Here is a 13,551-nt window from a genome sequence, read left to right as displayed (position 1 = left end):
ATGATGGATTGGAAACGAATGCGCACAATCTCATTTGGAAGTTAAACCGATGAAAGTTTATTTATTAAGCTTACATTAACACTGTTTTGAAGTTACTATGAACATCCCCTAATTGTCACACTCCAGCGCCTGTTCGGGTACACTGAGGGAGAACTTAGCCTGGCCAATGCACCCCAACCAGCACGTCTTTCAGACTGAGGGAGGAAACTGGAGCACCCAGAGGAAGCCCACGCAGGCACGGGGAGAATGTGCAGACTCCACATACAGTGATCCAAACCAGGAATCGAACCCAGGTCCCTGGTGCTGTAAGGCAGCAGTGCTGACCACTGTGTGTCTGAATCTGGTTTTTTTTTGCTTCCTTCCATTTGCGGATTTTTCCAGAACATCTCAAGATATTTCTTTAAATCCCTGTTAAGAAATTTCCCTCCAGCCCTCTCCCCTGCCTCGCCCTATACATCCTGCTTTATCCAGACATCCACATTTAAAAATAACGTGTCTCTCCTATTTGAGACAGAGATGAGGTGAATGTTTTTCTCTCAGAGGGTTGTGACTATTTGGGACTCTGTTCCTCAGAGAGTGCTGGAGGCTGGATCATTGAATATTTTTAAGGCAGGAGTTTTCAGAATCTTTTTTTTTCATGGGACATGTGTATCACTGGCTAGGGCAGCATTTTTATTACCCATCCCTAATTACCCTTGAGAAGGTGGTGGTGAGCTGCCTTCTTGAACCTGCTGCAGTCCAGGATTTTGACCCAGTGACAGTGAAGGAATGGCCAATACATTCCCATGTCTTGAGGAGTGTACATATTACAGAGAAGGAGGTGCTGGAAGTCTTAAAGCACATCCAGGTAGATAAATCCCCAGGACCTGATAAAGTATATCCCAGGACATTGTGGGAGGCTAGGGAGGCAATTGCGGATCCCCTAGCCGACATATTTGAAACATCGATAGCCACGGGTGAGGTGCCTGAAGATTGGAGTTTGGCAAATGTTGTTCCTTTGTTTAAAAAGGGCTGCAGGGAAAAGTCTGGGAACTACAGGCCAGTGAGCCTCACATTTGTGGTGGGTAAATTGTTGGAAGGTATTTTGAGAGACAGGATCTACAGTAATTTAGAGATGCAAGGACTGATTAGGGACAGTCAGCATGGCTTTGTGAGTGGAAAATCATGTTTCACAAATTTGATTGAGTTTGAAGGAGTAACCAAGAGGGTAGATGAGGGCAGTGCAGTTGAAGTTGTCTACATGGATTTTAGCAAGGCCTTTGACAAGGTACTGCATGGTAGGTTGTTGCATAAGGTTCAATCTTACGGAATCCAGGGTGAGGTATCTAAATGGATATAAAATTGGCTTCTTGACAGAAGCCACAGGGTGGTTGTAGAGAATTGTTTTTCAAACTGGAGGCTTGTGACCAGCGGTGTGCCTTAGGGATCAGTGCTGGGTCCATTGTTATTTGTCATTTATATTAATGATTTGGATGAGAATATAGGAGGCATGGTTAGTAAGTTTGCAGATGACACCAAGATTTGTGGCATAGTGGACGGTGAAGAAAGTTATCTCGGATTGCAACAGGATCTCGATCAGTTGGGCCAGTGGGCTGATGAATGGCAGATGGAGTTTAATTTAGACAAATGCGAGGTGATGCATTTTGGTAGACTGAACCAGGGCAGGACTTATTCAGTTAATGGTAAGGTGTTGGGGAGAGTTGCAGAACAAAGAGATCTAGGGGTATATGTTCATAGCTCCTTGAAAGTGGAGTCACGGGTGGACAGAATGATAAAGAAGGCATTCGGCATGCTTGGTTTCATCAGTCAGAACATTGAATACAGGCGTTGGAGTGACTTGGTGAAGTTGTACAAGACATTGGTAGTACTGTGGAATATTGTGAATACTTGGAATACTGTGAGCTATTCTGGTCACCCTATTATAGAAAGAATATTATTAAACTAGAAAGAGTGAGGAAAAGATTTACTAGGATGCTACCAGGACTTGATGGATTGAGTTATAAGGAGAGGCTGAATGGACTGAGACTTTTTTCTCTGGAGAGTGGGAAGCTGAGGGGTGATCTTATAGAGGTCTATAAAATAATGAGGGGCACAGATCAGCTAGATAGTCAATATCTTTTCCCAAAGGTAGGGGAGTCTTAAACTAGAGGGCATAGGTTTAAAGTGAGAGGGGAGAGATACAAAAGTATCCAGAGGGACAATTTTTTCACACAGAGGGTGGTGAGTGTCTGGAACAAGCTGCCAGAGATAATAGTAGAGGCAGGTACAATTTTGTCCTTTCAAAAGCAATTAAATAGTTACATGAGTAAGATGGATATAGAGGGATATGGGCCAAATGTGGGCAATTGGGATTGGCTTAGGAGTTTTAACAAAAGGCGGCATGGACAAGTTAGGCCGAAGGGCCTGTTTCCATGCTGTAAACCTCTATGACTCAATATCAGGATGGTGAGTGATTTGGATGGGAACCTCCAGGTGGTGGTGTTCCCAGGTATCTGCTACCCTTGTCTTTCTAGATGGAAGAGAGTTGAGGGTTATGAGGGAAGACAGAAAACTGGTGTTGAGTTCACAATCAGATAAGCCACGATCTCATCAAATGGCAGAGCACTCTTGAGGGGCCGAATGGCCTACCCCTGCTCCTAATTTGTATGTTGTATGTGTCTGCCATGGCTTGGGGTTGGCATTCTCACCTCTGAATCAAGGGATTGTGGGCTCAATGTCCACTCCAGAGACATGGGCATACAAACCAAAGTTGACCTGCCCTGTCCTGTACTGGGTGACTGCTGCACTGTCAGAGATGCAGGTTTCCAGGTGAGACATTAAACCAAGGCTGGAAGGAGTAAAATATCCCGTGTCGCTATTTCAGAATAGCTCAGGATCAATCATGCTTTGGCCGATATTCATCCCTCAGTCAACGTTACATAAATAGCTTACCCTGTTATGACCACACTGCTGCTTGTGGGATCTTGCTGTGTACAAATTGGCTGCCGTGTTTCCTACATTACAACAGTGACGAGGCTTCAGAAAGCACTTCGCTTGCTGTAGAATGCTATGGGAATAGCAGTGCTATTCTGTGGTCACGAATGACAGCTGTGGCATGGTGGCACAGCGGTTAGCACTGCTGCCTCACAGTGCCAGGGACCCGGGTTCGATGCTTGGGTCACTGTCTGTGCGGAGTCCGCATGCTCTCCTTGAGTCTGTGTGGATTTCCTCCGGGTGCTCTGTTTCCTCCCACAGTATGAAAGACGTGCTGCTTAGGTGTGTTGGCTGTGCTAAACTCTCCCTCAGAGTACGGAGACTCAGGGATTTTCGTAATAATTTCATTGCAGTGTTAATGTAAGTCTACTTGTGATAGTAATAAATAAATTTAATAAAGACTAACATTTAGGTAAGCTTCCTAATTTCTTTCTGTACCAGTGTGGTGACTTCTTGTGAATCATGTACAAGGACACCCAGATCCCTCTGTACTGCAACAATCTGCAGTCTCTCCATTTAAATAATAGTCGGCTTCTCTACTCTTCCTTTCAAAATGGACAACGTCATATCTTTGTTTCTCTCTCTACTGGCGCAACTTGGCTTTTGCAGCATTTTCAGTTTTGAGTCCTTGATTTCCAGCATCCGCAGCATTTTGCTTTTCTCAAAGGCCAAGGAGGAGGCCATTCAGTCCCTCGAGCCTGTTCCACAATTCGATCACGTCTGATCTGCGTCTGAACTCCATCTACCCCAAGGGTGTGGGGGCCGATGGGAGCTCATTGTTGAAACTTGTTCACAGGAAACATTCAAAAAGTCCCATTCTGTGACAGCAGGTGGCGATGCAGTACACCTCTTTGCAAACTGGCCTGCAACCCAGAACAAACTAAACAGAATTTACGTATAAAAGAAAGAACTTGCATTTAAACAGCACTTTCTTCAGGACTTCCCAAATTGCTTTGCATTCGAACAAATACTTGTGAAACACAGATGCTATTTGTAGTGTAGGACGTAAGGCAGCAAAATTGTGCATGGCAAGATTCCACAAGTGGCAGTATAATAACTAACCCTGGTCAGCACCTTTAGGTGCTGGTTGTGGGATAAATATTGGCCAGGGCATTTCTCCGACTCATCTTCAGAGACTCATAGGACCTTGTTGCCAGGGATACAGCAAGGGAAGTTGACATAGAAGAATCTGATTTGATTAGATTAGATTTGATTTATTATTGTCACATGTATTAGCATGTAGCGAAAAGTATTGTTTCTTGTCAAAGCATACCATACATAGAGAAGGAAAGACGAGAGTGCAGAATGTAGTGTTACAGTCATAGCTAGGACGTAGAGAAAGATCAACTTAATGCAAGGTAGGTCCATTCAAAAGTCTGAAGGCAGCAGGGAAGAAGCAGTTCTTGAGTCAAGTTGGTACATGCCCTCAGACTTTTGTATCTTTTTTCCAATGAAAGAAGGTGGCAGAGAGAATGTCTGGGGTGTGTGGGGTCCTTAATTATGCTGGTTGCTTTTCCGAGGCAGCGGGAAGTATAGACAGAGTCAATGGATGGGAGGCTGGTTTGCGTGATGGAGTAAGCCTTTGTAGTTTCTTGCCAAATTGTCCATTAGTGTCCCAAGATGTGTACGTTAGAGGGATTTGTGGATAAATATGTGGTGTTACATGGATAGGGCCTGGGTAAGGTGCTCTGTCAGACAGTCGATGCAGACTCGATGGGCCAAATGGCCTCCTTCTATATGGTAGGGATTCTATGAACCAGTCCAGCGGACATGCGCAGTTCATTTCTGATTCCTTCAGATCGGAAAACAAGCCCTGTAGGAAAGCGGAATTGAAGCAAAGTGGGTTTGTGAGCAGGCCTGAAGATATGAGATGGCAATCGAAGCTTTGTGCCTTTGTTCTGTGGCCCGTAAGGGCAAAAAATTTCACTTGGAGCAAAGAGGGCATGGCCAAAGATCTGAAATTGTGCCTGGAAGGTGAAGCTTTCTGTGTGAGAAGATCCAGGGGAGAGAAATCTCAGCAGGTGTGAGCGAAACCCTGGAGATGGCGGGGGTGTGGGGGGGGGGGGGGGGGGTGGAGGAGGAGGTGGGTCAGATGTATCTCTGTTGGGGGGGGGGGGGGGGCGGTGGTGGGAAGGGAGGCCAGATAATTTCCGTGGGGGAGGGGGGGGCTATGAAGAGGAACCGCTGACACTTTGTGGGTGATCGGTGGGGGGAAAGGGGACAGAGGCTTGCAATTGGTCTGGGTAGCGGGAGGGGTGATGGGTGGATAAGGGGGGGGGGGGGGGGGGGAGTTATATTGTAGGGGTGGGGGTGATACCTGTGGGGGCCATCGATCCCGGGCCACTTTGTCTGCTTTTTGCGGCCTGGGAACGATGTGACAGTGGTGCGATTTTCATTTTTCTTCCCCTCACTGCACGTGCACAGTTCAGGTCTCCGATCGTTTTGGGCGCGCTAAGCCCCGCCCACAGCAGCCGTGATTCTTTTTCAGGCTGAATGCACGTCGGGGCACCTGAGAGCAGATTTCCGAGTCGGATCTGAATTGCGCCCGGATTCAGCACCTTGAATGAAAACGGTAAAATCAGGCCCTCAGTGTCTCAAAGTGCGTCGGTTAGGGGAATCTGCAGGGTAAATGCTCTGGGTTACAGGGATAGGGCTGGACAGTGGACCTGGATAAATGCTCTGTCGGAGAGTCAGTGCAGACTCAATGGGCCGAATGGCCTCCATCTGCACTGTGTGGATTCGATGGTTTTCCCACATTATACTCTATCTGCCATCTTGTTGCCCACTCCCCTGACCTGCCTCTACCTCTTTGCCTGCGTCCTCTGCACAGTTTACACTCCCCCCCTCTCCCGGGTCTTATATCCATAAAGCAATGATGCATTTAAAGAGAAGTTAGGTATATGTCAGGGTGAAGGGAAAGGAGGGTTTTGCTGTGGGGATTAGACAAAGAAGGATGCTTGCGTGGAACATCAAGGGTGGGACTTTCCAGCTACACTCGCCCCAGACCAGAAAATCCAGCCTGAGGTCAACAGATATTTGCACGGGCCGTGTCCCTCCTGCTACAACTTCAGTGGCGGGCGGGATGGTGCAATCCCACCCAGAGGCTGCCGACGGGCCCAGTGGCCTGTTTCCGAGCTGCCTGCCCCAGGTAGTGTGTAATAAGCCTCTCCCAGAGAGCCTCCCCAGCGGGCAGCGCGCGTGGCCCGAAAACGACCTCCGCGCAGTGAAGCGGGAGGTGGGAGGTGGCTGGTACAGGTACCGGTGTGGAGCAGGCAGTGAACATGACACGGCATGCGTGGGAGCGAGACTGTCGAAGAATGTTCTGCCGAACCTGTATGAACATGTTACACAATCCGCGCTGCAGAAAGATCTGGTCTGGCAGTAACAATTCATCAGCCAGTGTGGGTGCGACGGAATTCCACCGTCAGAGCAAGGGTTGGATTTGGAAAGTAGGCTGCATTTGGTCAAAGGCGGCAGAAGCCTTTACGTATCTGAGCAGAATCGCGTGCACTCTCTCCGATTGCATCTTTGTCTTTAGGCACAGCAGAAAGGCTGCGAGGGACACGTTATTTAGCCTAATATTTTTTTAAAAAATTGCCACGGCACTGAGGTAACGTGGAGGCGTTAATGTCAATGGAGAGACTGCCTTCGGATTCAGAAACATCTTACAGCGTGTAGTTTGTACAACATGAGGGTAACGTGATAGCACAACGGAAGGATCGTTTAATTGTAGGTTTGTACTGTGGTGGGGTTTGCCTAGCTGTAGGCTAACACAACAGCAGGTCAGGAAGGGCAGTGAGCTGGGCGGATGGGAGCAGAGGGTTGCTAAGGGACTGAGAAACTAAACCAAATGCAGACGCTGAAAATTTGAATAAAAGAAAACAAAAGATGCTGGGAAATGCACACCAGGTTTGGCAGCATCCACAGAGTGTGAAACAGAGTTAAGCGTCTTGAGTTGTTGGATTTTTGTCAGAACTGCCGAAGGTTACTAAAGGACATTGCTAGGTTAAGCGAGGCCAAAGGCATTGAATGATGGGGGGAACCCACAAGACCATCCACTTTGGACCCAAGAAAGAGAAATCAGAGTAATTTCTACATGATGAGAACCTAGGAAGTATTTATTTATTTATTAGTCACAAGTAGGTTTACATTAACACTGCAATGAAGTTACTGTGAAAAATCCCCTGGTCGCCACACTTCGCTGCCTGTTCGGGTACAATGAGGTAGTAGGTAGGGATATCGATCAGCACAACTTGTGGGCCGAAGGGCCTGCTTGTGCTGTAGTGTTCTATGTTCTATGGAACGAGGGAGAATTTAGCACGGCCAATGCACCCTAACCAGCATGCCTTTTGGACTGAGGGAGGAAACCGGAGCACCCAGAAGAAACCCACACAGTCAAGGGGAGAACGTGCAGACTCCGCACAGGCAGTGACCCAGGCTGGGAATTGAACCCGGGTCCCTGGCACTGTGAGGCAGCAGTGCTAACCACTGGGCCACCGTGCTGTCCCAAGTATGGAGGAATAGGGAGATTTTGGGTTCCCATTTATGGAACTCAACAAGAGCCAGTGGATAGGCGCAAAACAAAAGTAAAATGCTGATGGAACGTTGGCCTAAATCTCAAAATGCCTAGATTACAAAGAAATGGGTGTGATATTACATTTATACAAAGCTGATGTTAGTCGTCTTTTAGTTCACTGCTTTCAGATTTTGGGGAATCTCATCAGGATTTGGAAGGGGTGCAGTGCACATTTTCCAGAACAAAACTGAAAAAAAAAACAGGTTAAAATTTCAGGTCTAAATGATTTTTTTTATAGAAGAATAATTAAATGTGACTAATTCAGATGCTGCCAGACCTGTTGAGTTTATCCAGCATTTTCCATATTTATTTCAGATTTCCAGCATCTGCAGTAATTTGCTTTTATTAAGATGTGGGTCATCTGACATTAATTAAATGTTTATTAAAATAAACATTTTATTAAAATGTGTAAATATTAAAATTATTAAATTGCCTAAAGTGGGCGTGCATCGCTTTCATTAATGGAAGGTTAGGTTAAGGGGTAGCATGGCACAGGGGTGTGTTACTGATACCCTTAATCCAGAGGCCAAGCCTGATGATCCAGAGTTCACATCCCACCTCGGCTCGAGATTCAGATTCACTTTAGTTAAACCAAACTTGAATTAAGAAGCTCAAGTGATGACCAGGCTGATGTCAAACCCCATTGCATTCACTAATTCCCCTTAAACATCGAAGGAGAAAGAAAAGCGATGGTTATGGGGCACAACGTGTGACATTCAGCATTCTGACCCTCCTACCACCCCCCGTCCACCCCCCACCAACCCCCCCCCCCCCCCCCCGACCCCCCACCACCGTGCTTGTTTAACACAGCAACAACTTGTATTTACATAGCACCTTTAATGCAACAAAAGGCTCAAAGCATTTAACAGAAGCGTTATGAAACAAAGTATGACAGGGAGACACAAGGGGATAGCAGGATAGATGTCCAAAAAGTTTAGTCAAAGGGTTTAAAGTTTATTTATTAGTCACAAGTAGGCTTACATTAAACTGCAATGAAGTTACTGTGAAAATCCCCTAGTCCCCATACGCTGGCGTCTGTTCGGCTACAATGAGGGAGAGCTTAGCATAACCATTCCACCTAACCAGCATGTCTTTCAGACTGTGGGAGGAAACCGCAGCACCCGGAGGAAACCCATGCAGACACGACTTCCCGCTGCCTCAGCAAAGCAGCCAGCATAATTAAGGACCCCACGCATCCCGGACATTCTCTCTTCCACCTTCTTCAAGCGGTTATTGGATAGGCACATGGAGCACACCAGAATGATAGGGAGGGAATGGGATAGCTTGATCTTGGGCTTGGACATAGCTCGGCACAACATCGAGGGCCGAAGGGCCTGTACTGTGCTGTACTGTTCTATGTTCTTCCTTTGGGAAAAAGTCTGAGGTCACATACCAACTGGCTCAAGAACAGCTTCTTCCCTGCTGCTGTCAGACTTTTGAGTGGACTTACTTTGCACTAAGTTGATCTTTCTCTACACCCTAGCTTGATTGTAACACTATATTCTGCATTCACTTGTTTCCTTCCCTACGAACAATATGTTTTGTCTGTATAACGTGCAAGAAACAATACTTGTCACTGTACGTTAATACATATGACAATAATAAATCAAATCAAATCAAAGAACTTGCAGACTCAGCACAGACAGTGATCCAAACCGGGAATTGAACCTGGGTCCCTGGCGCTGTGAGGCAGCAGTGCTAACCACTGTGCCACCCTTGCCAAGGTAGGTTTTGAGGAAGAGGGAGGCAGAGACGTGAAGGGAGAGTACTGCCAAGCTTGAGGCTCTGAGATACAATCAGTCTCCCAACCCTCAGTCAAATGAGCTTTCTACATACGTGAGACTGGAGCAGCTACATTCAAACTGCAGCCCATGGGACCTACCCAGCCCTGAACCCCAACCACCCAGACCAGGGAGCTCAGCAATCTTTGCCCTGCTCTACGTTCCTTTGTCGCTGGCCTGTTCTGTTTGAATGTTGGGGGCTTCGAGGCTACACTTGGTCCAAGTTCAATTATTTCCAATAGCCAGGTGCACAAATTAGGTAGCCATTCAAAAAAGAGTAGCAAGGAAGGAACAGAAGGGGCTGTTTCTGATGCATTTCACTCATTGTTAAGTTCCAAAATCAAGGTCTGCTGGTACACACAGATTGAGGTAAATGCAAATTAATATCAGTGATTTGTCTGAAATTTGCATGTGGTTCATCAAGGATTTTTAAAAATTATTTCATGGGATATGTGTGTTGCTGGCTGGCCAGTAGTTATTGCCCATCCCTAACTGTCCTTGAACTGAGTGCTTGCTGGACCATTGCAACAACATTGCTGTGAGTCTGGAGTCACATATAGACCAATCTGGCGATCCTTCCAGCTAAATACGTGCTCACTTTCCGATGACCCCAGCCCTCAATGGGTTAATCGTCGTGGCCAAGCTGTGAAGCAAGATTTGCATTTCTATATATACCCTCTACAGCCTCAAAATGCTTTGCTGCCAACTGAATGCCTCAGAAGTGCAGAGCAAATTGCAATGCAGGAAACATAACCACCAATTTGCATACATCACTATTCCACAAACAGCAATGAAATAAATTACCAGGTAATTGGTTGGTGGATTAATATTAGACAAAACAGCGAGGAGAGCACACTTGTTCATCTTCAAAGTCATGCTGTGGGATCCTTGGCACCCAGATTAGAGGGTAGACACAGCTAGGTAAGGATGGCAGATTTCCTTCCCTGAAGGACATTAGTGAACCAGATGGGATTTTACAACAATCAATGGTTATTATTAGACTTTTAAATCCAGGTTTTTAATAATTCATATTTCACCATTTACCGTGGTGTGATTCGAACCCAGGTCCCCAGAGCATGGGTCTCTGGATTACTAGACTAGGGGTGGCACAATGGTTAGCATTGTTGCCTCACAGCACCAGGGACCCAGGTTCGATTCCCGGCCCTGGGTCACTGTCTGTGTGGAGTTTGCACATTCCCCCCGTGTCTGCGTGGGTTTCCTCCCGGTGCCCCAGTTTCCTCTCACAGTCCATAGATGCATGGGTTAGGTTGATTGGCCATGCTAAATTGCCCCTTAGGGTCAGGGGATTTGAGGGTAAATACATGGGGATAGGGCCTGGGTGGGATTGTTGTCAGTGCAAGATCAGTGGGCTCCTTCTGCACTGTAGGGTTTCTATGGGTTTTTTCCATGTAAAGAAGTTGCTTTCCTCTATATCATGAAACAAAATTCAGGGCTGGTTTAGATAAACATGTGTCACGCAATCCATCCAGAGAGCTGCACCGTCAATTGTCAAAGTGAAGCTCGGACCAAAAAAACAAAGTGAAAAACATATTACAGCAGTGATTCCCAAATGGGCACGGCTGGTGCATTTGTCAAATAACAACAATCTCTTACCATTACATCATCTGTTTACTAATAAATGACAAAGAAAAGTGTCCACCAAATGTTTTTCACAGTCTGCTGAACCTTGCAGCTAAATAGGTGCCCACTTTCCGTTGACCCCAGCCCCACACATCTCAATGGGTTAATCGTCGTGGCCAAGCTGTGAAGCAAGATTTACATTTCTATATATACCCTCCACAGCCTCAAAATGCTTTGCTGCCAACTGCGTGCCTCAGAAGTGCAGAGCAAGTTGCAATGCAGGAAACATAGCCACCAATTTGCATAGATCAATATTCCACAAACAGCAATGAAGTGAATTACCAGGTAATTGGTTGGGGGATTAATATTGGACAAAACATCGAGGAGAGCTCACTTGTTCACCTTCAAAGTTACGCTGTGGAGTCCTTGGCACCCAGATTAGAGGGTAGACAGAACTTCTATTTGATTTTTCACCTCAAAAGACGTCACCTGCGATAGTGTAGAACCCTTTCAGTACTGCAACTTATGTCAGGATGGACTGCTTGCACAATAGGAGAGGCAATGGCCTGGTGGTACTACCACTAAATTATCAATCCAGAGACTCAGCCAATGTTCTGGGGGACCTGGGTTCGAATCCTGCCATGGTGATGGCGGGATTTGAATTCAGTAAAAAGTATCTGGAATTAAGAATCTACTGGTGACCATGAAATCATTGTCGATTGTCAGAAAAACCCATCTGGTTCACTAATGTCCTTTTAGGGAAGGAAATCTGCCGTCCTTACCTGGTCTGGCCTACGTGTGACTCCAGAGCCACAGCAATGTGGTTGACTCTCTTGACTGCTTTCGGGCAACTAAGGATGGGTAATAAATGCTGGCCAGTCAGCGACAGCCAGGTCCCACGAATGAATAAAAAAAGTTCCACAAATCCAAAGATGGGACTGCTACAACTCTGCCAAAGTTATATGAATTATAATTTATATAAATGGTATTCAAGTGGATGAAACGAGGGGGGGAGGGGAGGAATGATGCTGGTTCTGTTGCAAGGGGTGAGAGGGATTGGAATTGGTGAGAAAAACACAGGTACTGCAGAGTTTAAAACCATTTATTTTCTTCTGTAGTTAAATGCAGCCCTTTAAAGCTTAAATCTGACCAGGAACAGCAATGCACAATGCCTGTATTCCTCAACTCCAATGTTTCTCTAAAAAAACATCTGGACTTGAAAATAATACTGATTTCACTACACTAGGCCAGGTGGAGCAGTCAACTGATGCAACTCAGAGTTTCCCCAGTGAGTCTTTAGACCCAGAGTGACAGGGCTCCAGGGGCTACTGGGTGGGAACCAACGTAAAGGTTTCTCCTATGAGGTAAGGGATTTCCTTCCTCACAGTACATGTGGAGGCAGCAACTTTTATATGGAAAATATTCAGGCAAACACACAGTCAGGAACAAACACACTATAGTCATAGATGCAGAAAGAGAAAGATCTAGTTCAGCACAGTACAGAGGCACACAAAATAAAAGACACACGCAATCCATAAACACACACAACACAGACACACACACACACACACAATACACAGTAACACAGTGATTAGCACTGTTGCCTCCGTGCCAGGGACCTGAGTTCAATTTCTGGCTTAGGTCACAGTCTGTGTGGAGTTTGCATGTTCTCCCCGTCTCTGTGTGGGTTTTCTCCGGGTGCTCTGGTTTCCTCCCACAGTCTGAAAGACATGCTGCATTGGCCATGCTAAATTCTCCCTCGGTATACCGGAACAGGCACCAGTGTGTGGTGATTAGGGGATTTTTACTGTGAAAATGTAAGCCTGCTTGTGACTAATAAATAAACTTTAAAAAGTACACAGATTAACACACACACACACACACACACACACACACACACACACGGACATGGGCATTGCTAGCTGGTCAGCATTACCCATCCCTAGCTGCCCTTGTTCAGAGGGCAGTTGAGAGTCAACCACATTGTTGTGGCTTTGGAGTCACATGTAGGTCAGACCGGGTAAGGACAGCAGATTTCCTTCCCTAAAGGACATTAGTGAACCAGGTGGGTTTTTCCGGCAATAGACAATGGTTTCATGGTCATCAGTAGATTCTTAATTCCAGATATCTTTTATTGAATTCCAATTCCACCATCTTGTGTTGGAGAGGACATTTAATGAAGACACACTCTTTCAGATGGGTTTCTCAGAGAATCATAGACTCTACGACTCTATGTTTCTATTGAAACAAACGCTGCTATCCACTGGTGATTTCAGGAAGTTCCCTTGGCATCTTCCGAATCATTATGATAATCTTCCTTCATCTGCTCTTGGCAGGTAAGGTCTCCTCCTCCACTCAGGGCATGATTTTGGAAAATCACCTCCAGTGGATTCACTGAGCCAACATGGATCAGAGTGCTACCAGCCATCCATAATTACCCTGGAGTCTCCACCAATTATGGACATATTCAATCCTGGTGAGAACAGTCCACAATAGAAAAATAATAGTAATTTTAACTTTCTTTGAAATAAAAGATGTTTAAGTGTCAGTCCAGATGCATCCAATTGTGTAATTGATTTAGAGGGTGCAATTTTCCCATCCCGGCCACCATGGTATTCTTAGCAGGCAGGTCATGGACCA

The sequence above is a fragment of the Carcharhinus amblyrhynchos genome, chromosome 5 (genome assembly GCF_965287045.1).
Source record: "Carcharhinus amblyrhynchos chromosome 5, sCarAmb.v2.hapA, whole genome shotgun sequence".
Taxonomy (NCBI): domain Eukaryota; kingdom Metazoa; phylum Chordata; class Chondrichthyes; order Carcharhiniformes; family Carcharhinidae; genus Carcharhinus; species Carcharhinus amblyrhynchos.
This window is presented reverse-complemented; position numbering follows the sequence as displayed.